The 12,069-nt window shown below is 41.7% G+C and overlaps 1 long non-coding RNA gene across 1 annotated transcript; it reads left to right on the top strand.

Annotated features, from left to right (window-relative positions):
- Positions 1-497: 497 nt before the first annotated feature.
- LOC107975014 (uncharacterized) lies at positions 498-5,327 on the top strand. The gene is made up of 3 exons (XR_010158253.1): positions 498-2,089; positions 2,898-2,999; positions 4,287-5,327. It is a non-coding gene; the product is annotated as an uncharacterized LOC107975014 (long non-coding RNA).
- Positions 5,328-12,069: the final 6,742 nt, after the last annotated feature.

Raw genomic sequence — 12,069 nt, 5'->3', positions numbered from 1 at the left:
TGTTTTGACTCACTATTTTAACTCCCATTACTTCAGTATCTGACATTCAGCCTCAGAATCTGGCCAGTGTATCAGGGCTGGAATTAATTGATTAACACCATTAGATGGCAGTACTGTTTAAATTCCAAAAATGGTTATAAACTCATTCTCTAAAATGTGTGTCAAATAGAATATTGGACTGATTTAATTGATAACTCTAAGAGCACAAAAGGATTAAACACACACACAAGACAAAGTTTGGGATATACCCATTGGAAAAACCCTTGGTCTCTTTAAATTTTGTTTCATATGTATGTATATAGCACATATTGCCAGCCTCTTTACCTCTTTTTTCCTTTTTTTTTTTTTTTTTTTTTGAGAAGGAGTCTTGCTCTGTCACCCAGGCTGGAGCACAGTAGTGCAAACGTGGCTCACTGCAGCCTTGAACTCCTGGGCTCAAGCGACCTTGTCACCTTAGCCACTGTGACCAGCCTTCTTTTCCCTTTTGACTTTGTTATATCACACTGACTCTAGAAATGTGGTTCTTTATTGGGGCGATTTTGCCCTCCCCCGGGGACATCTGACAAGGTCTGGAGACATTTTGATTGTGGGTAGGGGGAGGGACACTCTGCTACAGGCATCTAGTTGGCAGAGCCCGGAGATACTGCTACACACCCTACACTGTGCAGAACAGCCCCTACGGCCAGGAATTATCAGGCCCAAACAAAATACCAAGTTAGTTTTTAATTTCAAAGTTTACGTGTAACATTATTTTTTAGATATAAAAAATATTCACACATTAATTTGATCACAAGAAATTTTAAAGAAATTTAAACATTTTCAGAAAAGGCTACTTCAAGGTGTCATGACAGCTTTGGACCAAACATTAATGTTCTATATGACTTTGGGCAAGTCAGTCATGTTTATTAGACTTAATAACCCAGGTAACGTTAGCTGTTGGAGGGTTTTTTAAAAAACGTTTTATTTTGAAAAAACTTCAAACTTACAGGAAAAATGGCAAGAATACTACAAAGACCTATTTATTCAGATACACCAGTTGTCACAATTTTGCCATATTAACTTTATCTATTGATCAATTTCTCTTTCAGTCTATTGACCTATCTATCTTGAACTATTTGGGATTAAGTTGTAGACATCAGATCCCCTTACCCTTAAACACTTTACCACGTCTTCCTAAGAATAAGACCATTACTCCACACAGTACACTTATCTAAATCAGGAGACAGCATTGTTATAATACTGTTACCAAGTGGCAAGCTGGTGCACTGTCCAGACGGGGAGAGAGAGAGAGAGGACCTGATTTGTAACACTTGCCAGTTCCCATGTGTGATGGTTTACTTTGGTTCATAACTACCATTGTCCTTGTTACAGTCTTTTATTAAAATGTGGGGTGTGTTAGGCCGCAAGGGCAGGCCTCAAGAAACAGAATCTCTCTCCTGCCCTCTTTTCACCTGCCCCAAGGCAGGATTCCATCTTCTCCCACCTTTCCAACTGTGGGTCTTAAGACTTTTCAGAGAGGGTCCTGCCATACACACTGGGGGAAGGAATGCTGACGTCATGAAGCTTCCATGAAAACTCAAGAGGACTGAGTTCAGAGAGCTTCCGGATAGCTGAAAGCATGGAGGTTCCTGGTTCCTGGAGGGTGGCGCCCCAGGCATGGAAGCTCTGAGCCCCTTCCTCCGCACCTCATCTCTTCATCTGTATCCTTTGTAATATCCTTTATTATAAAACAGCAAATGTGTTTCCCTGAGTTCCGTGAGCCACTCCAGCAAATCAATCAAACCCAAAGAGGGGGTCATGGGAACCCCAACTTGAAGCTCAATCGGAATTTCCCAAGGCCCAGATTTGCAACTGATATCTGGGGGTGAGGGCGGTCTTGGGGTCTGAGCCCTCAATCTGTGGGATCTGATGCTACCTCCAGATAGATAGTGAAGGAACTGGGTGGAGGTCCTGGCTTGTGTCTGCCTCTTGGTGGTGGGGAGAAGTTCCCACACATATGGTCACAGGAGTCTTCTGTGTTGATGATTGCTGTTGTGGTGTGAGAGCAGAGGAAAAACACAGTTTGAGAGAGTTTTCCCAAAATACCATGGTAAGTGGCTCATCATGGCTGATTTCAGGTTATCAACAGCTTAACAACCAGCTCAAAACATGCTTTGCTGTTTAACAATCAACTCTCAGGGAATCAGTGAACTGGTGAGCACAAAGCTACTGTTAACAAATCCATGGTTCATATGCAAAAGTTACCAACTGCTCTAATAATGTCCTTAATAGTCATGTTTTTTTCCAAGTTCATGATTCGGTCTGTATGATCATTTGTCACATCTCTTTAGTATCCTTTAACCTGGAGTGGTTCCAGCCTGTTTTTGTCTACTGGGGCATTGCTCTTCTTGAAAGAGTACAGGTCAGGTGTTTTGTAGAATGCCTTTCAATTAGGGTTTACCCAGTGTCTTCTCTGGATTAGATTTACATTATGCGTTTTTGGCAGGAATACCACATACATGATGTTTACTTGGTTCATTGGATAAGAAGCCCGTGATGTCGGTTTGTCCTATTATTGGTGATACCAATTTTGGCCACTTGGTTAAGTGGCATGTGTGAGGTTTTTTCATTGTAAAACTGTTATTTCCTTTTTGTAATTAATACGAGACACTTTGAGACTACGCGAATATCCTCTCCCTCATCAAACTTTTCTCCACCAACTTTAGCATCTGGTAGCCACCCTCCAAAATGGCCCCAGTGATCCCATCTCCTAATAAGTACATGTCTGTGTGGTCCTCTCCCACACTGCATAGGAATGGCTTACGTAACCAATAGGTAGTTGAGGATGTGATGCAGTCTGACTTTTGAGGCTAAGTTGTAAAGAAAGACACTGTGTCTTCCTCCTTGTTGTCTTGGAGCGCTTGCTCTGGAGAAGCCAGAGGTCATGTCGTGAGGATACTCAAGTTGCCATTTGGAGAGGTGCACATGGTGAAGAAATGAGGCCTTCTGCCAATGACCATGTAAGTGAGCCACCATGGAGATACTCCCATAGCCCTGATCAAACCCTCAGATTACTGCAGCCTCAGCTAGCATCTGGACTGCAATCTCATGAGTAGGCCCAAGCCAGAATCACCCAGAAAAGCCATTCCCAAATTCCTGTCCCACAAAAACTGTCCAAAAATAAAAAATAGCCACTAAGTTTTGGAGTAATTTGTGGCATGGCAGTAGATAACTAATATAGCATCCATTGAAAACTTTTTTCTTGGCCGGGCACCGTGGCTCATGCTTGTAATCCCAGCACTTTGGGAGGCCAAGGTGGGTGGATCACCCGAGGTCAGGAGTTAGAGAGTAGCCCAGCCAGCATGGCAAAAACCTGTCTCTATTAGAAATACAAAATTAGCCGGGCGTGGTGGCGCACACCAGTCATCCCAGCTACTCGGGGGACTGAGGCAGGAGAATCGCTTGAACCTGGGAGGCAGAGGTTGCAGTGAGCTGAGATCGCGTCACTGCACTCCAGCCTGGGCGATGGAGCAAGACTCTATCTCAAAAAAAAAAAAGACAACTTTTTTCTTCAATCAGTTACTAATAAGATGGCTGCAAAATGGTGAGGTTTCATTGTTTTGTTTTACTTCATCATAACATCTACATTTATTAGTAGGCATCTACTCTAAACAAGAGCTTTTCCTTCTTGTTTTATTTATTTATTTATTTATATCAGTTTGGTGTATAGACTCCTATTTTACTCAGTTAGTTATAATCCATTATTTTTATTGTTTATTTTGCTGCTCAGATTGTCCCAGCCCTGGCTGGTGTCCTTCTGACTCCTGTGTCCTTTTACAGAGTCAGTGGTCTTCCCTCTCCCAGCTCTGGAGCCAGCCATTTTTCCACGGATCTCTATTTCCTTTTAGTGGAGAATGGTATTCAGAAACCAAACTTACTGTCTATAAATATTATTCTGTACATTCTGCTGAAAGTTTAAAAGTGTTGCTTTTTATATTTGAATCCTTAATCTCCCTGGAATTTAGTGTATGGAGTGAGGGAGATATCAAATTTCATTTTTTCACACATATATAACCAATTATTTCAGCATCTCTTATATTGAGGAGTTGCTTCTTTACCCAGATAGCTACAATGCTGACACTAACATAAATCAGCTTGATATATGTCAGTTTTTTTCCTGGGTTCTCCATTCTGTTTCATTTGTATGTGTTTCCATAACTACACTAATAACAGTGTTAAATTATTAAAACTGTATAATATGTTTTGACATCTGATAGGGCAATCTTTCATTTATTCTTCTCTTTCAGGAATTCTTTGGCTATTCTTAGGCCTTTTCTCATCCAGATAAGATACTGAATCAGCTTATCAAGGGCCAACTTATTGAATTGTTATTGAATTTGAGATGAATCAATAAAGAGAAAGGAGAGCCATGAAATTAGAAAAACTACCCTAATTAAGTCTTCCCTTCTAAAAGTCAGGAAAACTAGCATTACATGAAAATGAGTACCAAAAAAACTAAGGTCAAATCCCATACAAAGTCATTATGAAGAAAAAAAGAGAATAAAAAATAATTTCTTTAGAAAATAAATTATGACAGAAAGCCATGGCTTCAAAACAGATGAAAACTAAAATATTTCAAAATAAGTTAATAAACATCTAAAATGACATTAGATATGAAAAAATGACGTGTCAGATTTAGAAATATACAGAAAGGAGATGACAAACTCAGAAAAGAAGTAAAAATTTTAAAAACATTTCAGAAATGAAGAGAGAAAGAAACACGAGCAAATAAACAGAACTGATAATGCATTAAAAGAAAAGATGAAAAAATATGAGGCTATAAAAGAGACGTGTGGTACAGGATAACGGTCACCCAAAGATGTCCCCATCCTAATCTCCAGAACCTGTGCCTGTGTCACCTGACATGGCAAAGTGACAGCAAATGTGACTACCTTATGGATCTCAAGAGAGAAGCCTGATCCTGGATCATCTGGCTGAGTCCAGCCTAATCGCATGTGTCCTTAACAGTGGAGAGTCGACTGCAGTGGTATGAAGGAAATGCAGCTATGGAAGAAACGGTCTGAGAAATGGTACATTGCTGGCTTTGTGGATGGAGGAAAGTGGTCATGAGCCAAGGGATGTGTACTACCTCTAGAAGCTGGAAAAGGGAAGAAAACAGATTTGCCCTAAAGCCTCCAGAATGAAATCCAGACCTACTGACACCCTGGTTTTAGCTCAGTGAGACCCATGGTGGGCTTCTGAAGGCAAAATTGTAAGATAATAAATGTGTTAAGACACTAAATTTATGGTGATATGCTATGGCAGTGGTAGAAAATTAGTACAAGATGAAAAAGATTTAAAAGGAAATGACAGATATACACATATAGGAAACAGGCAAGGAAGACCCTGTACACATGGGTACACGTGCATGCGCACACACACACAGATATATTAGTTCCTAAAGAAATAAAATCAGCCAGGCACGGTGGCTCACGCCTGTAATCCCAGCACTTTGGGAGGCCGAGACAGGCGGATCACCTGAGGTCAGGAGTTCAAGACCAGCCTCAACATGGAGAAACCCTGTCTCTACTAAAAACACAAAATTAGCTGGGCGTGGTGGTGCAGGCCTGTAATCCCAGCTACTCAGGAGGCTGAGGCAGGAGACTTGCTTGAACCTGGGAGGCGGAGGTTGCAGTGAGCCGAGATCATGCCATTGCACTCCATCCTGGGCAACAAGAGTGAAACTCTGTCTCAAAAAAAAAAAAAAGAAAAGAAAATCAAAAGGAATAGATCCAAACAAACAAGATGTATAATTCAGGAAAGGTTTCCTGAAATAAGCATATACTTGAAACGACATATTGAAAGATTATCTAAACACCTTGGAAAATGGAGTCCAAATATCCAATACCAAGATATTCTAGTAAAATTATTGGAAGAGAAAGGAAAGAAGGAAGGAAGAAAGGGAAAGAGGGAAGAAATAAAATTTCTTGGGGTTCCTTTCCCCACCAAAAGAAGATGCACTGACATTTTGAAAGAAAATTAGTTTGACATCAGATTTTTCAACAGCAATGCCTTATGTCAGAACAAAATGGAGTTACATATTCAGGCCAAGTGTGGTGGCGCACACCTGTAATCCCAGCACTTTGGGAGGCTGAGGCGGGTGAATCGCTTGAGCCCAGGAGTTCAAGAGCATCCAGGGCAATGTGGCAAAACCCCGTCTCTACAAAAAATTAGCCAGGCATGGTGGCATGCACCTGTAGTTCCAGTTGTTGAGGAGGCTGAGCTGAAAGGATCGTTTGAGCCCAGGAGGTTGAGGCTGCAGGGAGCTATGATCTGCACTCCAGCCTGAGTAATAAAGTGAGACTCTGTCTCAAAAAAAATAAAAAAATAAAATAAAATGAAAAAAGATACTCGAGGAAAGTAAAGATAAGCCAAAATAATTTTCAAGTATAAAAGCAGCAAAGTGTTACCAAAATGCAAAGACTCAGGAAATACAGTTACCATAAGCTATTCCTAAGGAATCTACTAGTGAACAAGTTTCAAACAGTCACAATGACTGCAGAGACATTGACGTAAAGACAGATGGCAAATATTAAGTGGGTGGGTAGGTAGATACAGCTGTAGATATGGCCAGCTGTTTGCTGGAGGCAATTTGGACAAGCTTATGAGAGCCAATGAACTTTTCAAGAATTTTATGAGTTGGTTATTAAACATAGACATTATGAACAGTTAAAGTATATACATGTACGTACATTTAAATAAATTAAAAACAGTAAACACTAAAAACACATGGCTTCATAATTATTTTACTACATTTTACAATTATCTATGCTTTTGAGGTTATTTACATTGATCATATCAAATGGTGGAGATAGGGTCAGCTTCTGCACATCTTTTCCCGAACTCCACATTTAATGATGTCACCTTGATAGCTCACCAATGGTGAAAGTATTTACTCCATGGAAAGCTGCAAAATGCTATGAATCAGGGCTTTTCCCCCCTTTTTCTGGAGAGTCTCTTGTTAAACATTTCCTAGCACATCAATGGATTCAAAAAAGAGAAGCTAGTATGCAACAGATCCATGACTTGACAATGTAGATACGCCACCACTCTGAAGACATATGAGGAGGGCACTGGGAGAGCGTATGAAAAATGTCTTTTTAGCCTTTCAGTAATCATTTTGGATGATAGTGATGTCATCGTTATTCTGAGAATGGAGTGTGTGCAATGTCAAGTAAAGCAAATAAATAATCATATGATATATTTAATTGTGTTATCCTCTCTGTTTTGAAAACCAGGATTTGGCCGTGGATGGTGGCTCACACTTGTAATCCCAGCACTTTGGGAGGCTGAGGCAGGTGGATCACTTGAGGTCAGGAGTTCGAGATCAGCTGGCCAACATGGAGAAAACCCCGTGTCTACTAAAAAATACAAAAATTAGCCAGGCCTGGTGGTGGGCGCCTGTAATCCCAGCTACTTGGGAGGCTGAGGCAGGAGAATCGCTTGAACCTGGGAGGCAGAGGTTGCAGTGAGTCGAGATCATGCCACTGCACTCCAGCCTGGGCAACAGGGCTAGACTCTATCTCAAAAAAATAAATAAAATAATAAAAATGTTTCCTCATCAAGTTAAAATGTATGAAGTGAAATAAATATTAGACTTACCCTCTTTAGTTTTTGCTAGCTTCTTATGTTTAATATGTATATTTTATAGTAGTTTTCATGTGACAAAGATACTGACTTCCCAAATGTCATAACAAAGGAAGGAATTTTGCAGTCAATGAAAGCATTATTATTATTACTATTATTATTTTGAGACAGAATTTTGCTCTTGGTGCCCAGGCTGGAGTGCAATGGCGTGATCTCGGCTCGCTGTAACTTCCATTTCCCAGGTTCAAGCGATTCTCCTGCCTCAGCCTCCCAAGGAGCTGGGATTACAGGCACCTGCCACCACACCCAGCTAACTTTTGTGTTTTTAGTAGAGGCGGGGTTTCACCATGTTTGCCAGGCTTGTCTCGAACTCCTGACCTCAAGTGATCCACCTGCCTCGGCCTCCCAAAATGCTGGGATTACAGGCGTAAGCCACTTCACCCAGCCAAAAGCATTATTTTGATAGATAATCAGCCATTTCATACAGCTCAAAAGATTTTAACTTTTGGGTTTGATTTAACATTTTTAAGTGTATACTTTTGTCCTACTGGTCAAAATTTTATGACTTATTTTCAATCAGTAACCAAGTCTTACTCCTTTAATGTGCCCAGCATCCTAGAACAGCTGAGAAGTATGATTTTTTTTTTTTTTTTTTTTTTTTTGAGACGGAGTCTCACTCTGTCACCTAGGCTGGAGTGCAGTGGCATGATCTCAGCTCACTGCAGCCTCCACCTCCCAGGCTCAAGCAATTCTCCTGCCTCAGCCTCCCAAGTAGCTGGGATTACAGGCTCCCGCCACCAAGCCTGGCTAATTTTTGTATTTTTAGTAGAGACTGGGTTTCACCATGTTCGCCAGGCTGGTCTCAAACTCCTGACCTCAGGTGATCTGCCCGCCTCAGCTTCACAAAGTGCTGGGATTACAGGTGCAAGCCACCGTTCCTGGCCAGAAGTATGAATTTCAATTATATTGACGTGAAGAAACCAGATGATATAGTTTTGCATTTCTGGATTTTAATTTTTAAGTGATATTTCTCTTTACAACAGTAGGATGTTTTCATTATAAAACATTTGAAAATAAGTAAAAGGAAATTTTTTTCAGGGTATTTCTCTAGCCCTTTTTTCTATATAAACATTATGTATATACATATATGTTTGGTTCAGTTATTTAAGACAAAACAAACATTCTTCTTTTCTTTTTTAGATGGAGTCTTGCTCTGTCACCCAGGCTGGAGTTCAGTGGCGCAATCTCGGCTCACTGCAGCCTCCGCCTCCTGGGTTCAAGCGATTCTCCTGCTTCAGCCTCCCAAGTAGCTGGGATTACAGATGCACACCACCATGCCTGGCTGATTTTTCTATTTTTAGTAGAGGTGGGGTTTCACCATGTTCGTCAGTCTGGTCTCGAACTCCTGACCTCATGACCCACCCCCTCGGCCTCCCAAAGTGCTGGGATTACAGGTGTGAGCCACCACGCGTGGCACAAAACAAACATTCTTAATGAGAGTACCTCTAATATATCACTTACATGCAGTCAACTCCAGGATAAATCACGTAAATATATATTCTAGCTGTATGATAGAGTCAACTCTTAGCTCTCTGCAAAAGGCTAATGGTTTGGATTTTTAATGAGAAGAAATAAAACTGGTAGAAATACGGTAACATTGAAAGTATTTTATGATTTTTTAATTATATTCAATAATTTTCTCAATTTTAAAAGAATAACGTGAAACAGTATATATGAGTCAGCCTCATATTTGAATACTTGTATGGGGTAATAAGTTGTGTAATAGTTAAATTCCCAAGAGACCGAAAAAATGATAATTACCCGCATTTTAAAACAGTAAATTGAGGGTGAAAAGACTCAATCATTTCCTCAGAATGTTTTCTCGTAACTGAGTCATAAATAAATACAGTCTTCCTGTAGATTATTTTAATTTTACCCAATGAAATTCACTATAGAGGTTATCACTAAACAGGACATATTCTTGCGTTTTTATCACATTGTTTTTGGTGACATTTCAAGAAGCCATAGTCATAATTTAGTGTGGAAGTTATGTCGGTATTCACAGTAGGCAGATACACACAAAATAATGTCTTTTGACAGAATCCAAATGCTTCTGTCCAAATCTGCTCTTATATCTAAGAAGTAATTCTCCTTGAAAGAGCAGCTTTACATAAGCTTTAAAACCCTAATTATAAGCTCAGAAACTCAGCTCTAAATTACTTTAATTACATAAAATTGATGTAAATCATAAAGTGCAGAGAAGTCACTTTTCCTTTTGTCTGTTGGCTGCAGCAAGCATCCTAAGAACTGCTCCAATGTCTAAGCCAGATAGAAATAGAAAGGAATGCTGTAAAAATGCCTAAGGATGAAAAATTCAGAGAGGAATTTCTATTTGTCCTGCAAAACAGTGCCTGGGAGATATACACGAATGGGCGTGCACATGCGTATATACACCTACCCCACACCCCCATAAGCATATACACATATATGTGTATGCTGACCGAAAAGAAAATATTTCTCAACATCATAGCACTGCAGTCATTTCACCAATCTATTAACTCAACAAATTCGTTTCCTACTCTAAGCCAGGCATTCATTTCAGGGAAATAAGAAAAGGAATTGCCAGATATCAAAGCATTAAAAGAAAGGCTGGCTGGGCGCGGAGGCTCACGCCTGCAATCCCAGCACTTTGGGAGGCGGGCGGATCACAAGGTCAGGAGTTTGAGACCAACCTGGCCAATATGGTGAAACCCTATCTTTACTAAAAATACAAAAATTAGCTGGGTGTGGAATTAGCTGGGCGTGGTGTCTGGTGCCTGTAATCTCAGCAACTCAGGGGGCTGAGGTAGGAGAATCACTTGAAACCAGACGACAGAGGCTGCGGTGAGCCGAGATCGCATCACTGCACTCCAACCTGGGTAAAAGAGTGAAATTCTGCCTCAAAAAAAAAAAAAAAAACAAAGATAAAGATAAAGAAAGGCGATGCCCCCAGCTACTGAGCAGAGTGAGGTGATGTCCTGTGACTCGAGGAGGCTGGAAAACGGCTGGAGTGCTGATTCCCTGGAGGCCCGTCTTGGGAAGATTTTTCTCAGAATCCAGCTGCTACTTCAGAAGGATCCCAGAGATTCCCCCCCCCCCCCATGCTGAGGGGACTCTGGTGGAGGGGAGGACACATGGGGGGACTTTTGTGGTGGGGGGACACATGGGGGGCTCTGGGGGATGAGAGGCCACATGGGGGTGGGGCTCTGTTTGACTGTCTCAGCTGGGCCTGTCTTTCCACCATCCCAGCCCAGTGCCCCATGTGGGAGGAAGGGCTCACCCAGTATGCGCACTCTCCAGCCCCAGCTGTCTCAGGGCCCAGCCATTTGAACAAATTGAAACCAAGTGAGTCTTCCCAGCAGAGGCTCCAAACACCGTGGAGCAATGGCAGTCATCCCAACTGGGCCTTTTTAGAATTCCAGACCCTCACAATGTGTGGGCATAACAACATCATCACTGGTTTATGCTACAAGGTATGGGGTGTTTCTCAAACACGTAAAAGAAACCCAAGACATTGGTCCTGCAGCTGGAGAGGAGAGTGCAGAATCAAGGGACATTGCTTAGTTGGAATTGACAGTGTTTCTGGGACTGACTCAACATGGGTATGAGTGAGGGGACTGTCTGGGCTGATTAGTCCATTTGGGCTTAGGAAAACAGTGGCACCTATTTCTGAGATGGTCTTTTACTAACACCGTGCATTGCCTGCATCTTCCTGTGCATGGCTTTGTTTGCTCCTATCTGCAGGTTGGTGAGCCCCACAGGGCAGGCTGTACTATGCACTGTCATAGCCCAGGAAAGCCACTTTCAGACCAGGTGGCTTGCTCCAGAACCCAAGGCTAGCTAGTAAGGGGCAAAGCTGGGTCTAGAACTTCAACTTTCTCTTTTTCTACTCCACGATATGACTGACATTTAGGTTTGCACACAGCAGCGTTACATCTATGGGTTCTTATTTAATAATGATAAATAATTTTTTTTTCTTTTTTTTTTGAGATGGAGTCTCGCTCTGTCGCCCAGGCTGGAGTGCAGTGGCGCAATCTCTGCTCACTACAAGCGCCGCCTCCCGGGTTCACGCCACTCTCCTGCCTCAGCCTCCCAAGTAGCTGGGACTACAGGCACGCCCAGCTATTTTTTGTATTTTTAACAGCGACGGGGTTTCACTGTGTTAGCCAGGATGGTCTCGACCTCCTGACCTCGTGATCCGCCCATCTTGGCCTCCCAAAGTGCTGGGATTACAGGCGTGAGCCACCGCGCCCAGCCAATAAATACTTTATTATTTTTTGACCTAAAAGAAGGAACTGAGGCACAAAATATACTTTGGTTTTATTTTATTTATTTATTTATTTTGAGACGGAGTTTTTGCTCTGTTGCCCAGGCTGGAGTACAATGGCGCAATCTCGGCTCACT

Source organism: Pan troglodytes, chromosome 5, assembly GCF_028858775.2.
Source record: "Pan troglodytes isolate AG18354 chromosome 5, NHGRI_mPanTro3-v2.0_pri, whole genome shotgun sequence".
In the NCBI taxonomy this organism is placed as follows: domain Eukaryota; kingdom Metazoa; phylum Chordata; class Mammalia; order Primates; family Hominidae; genus Pan; species Pan troglodytes.
This window is presented reverse-complemented; position numbering and strand designations above follow the sequence as displayed.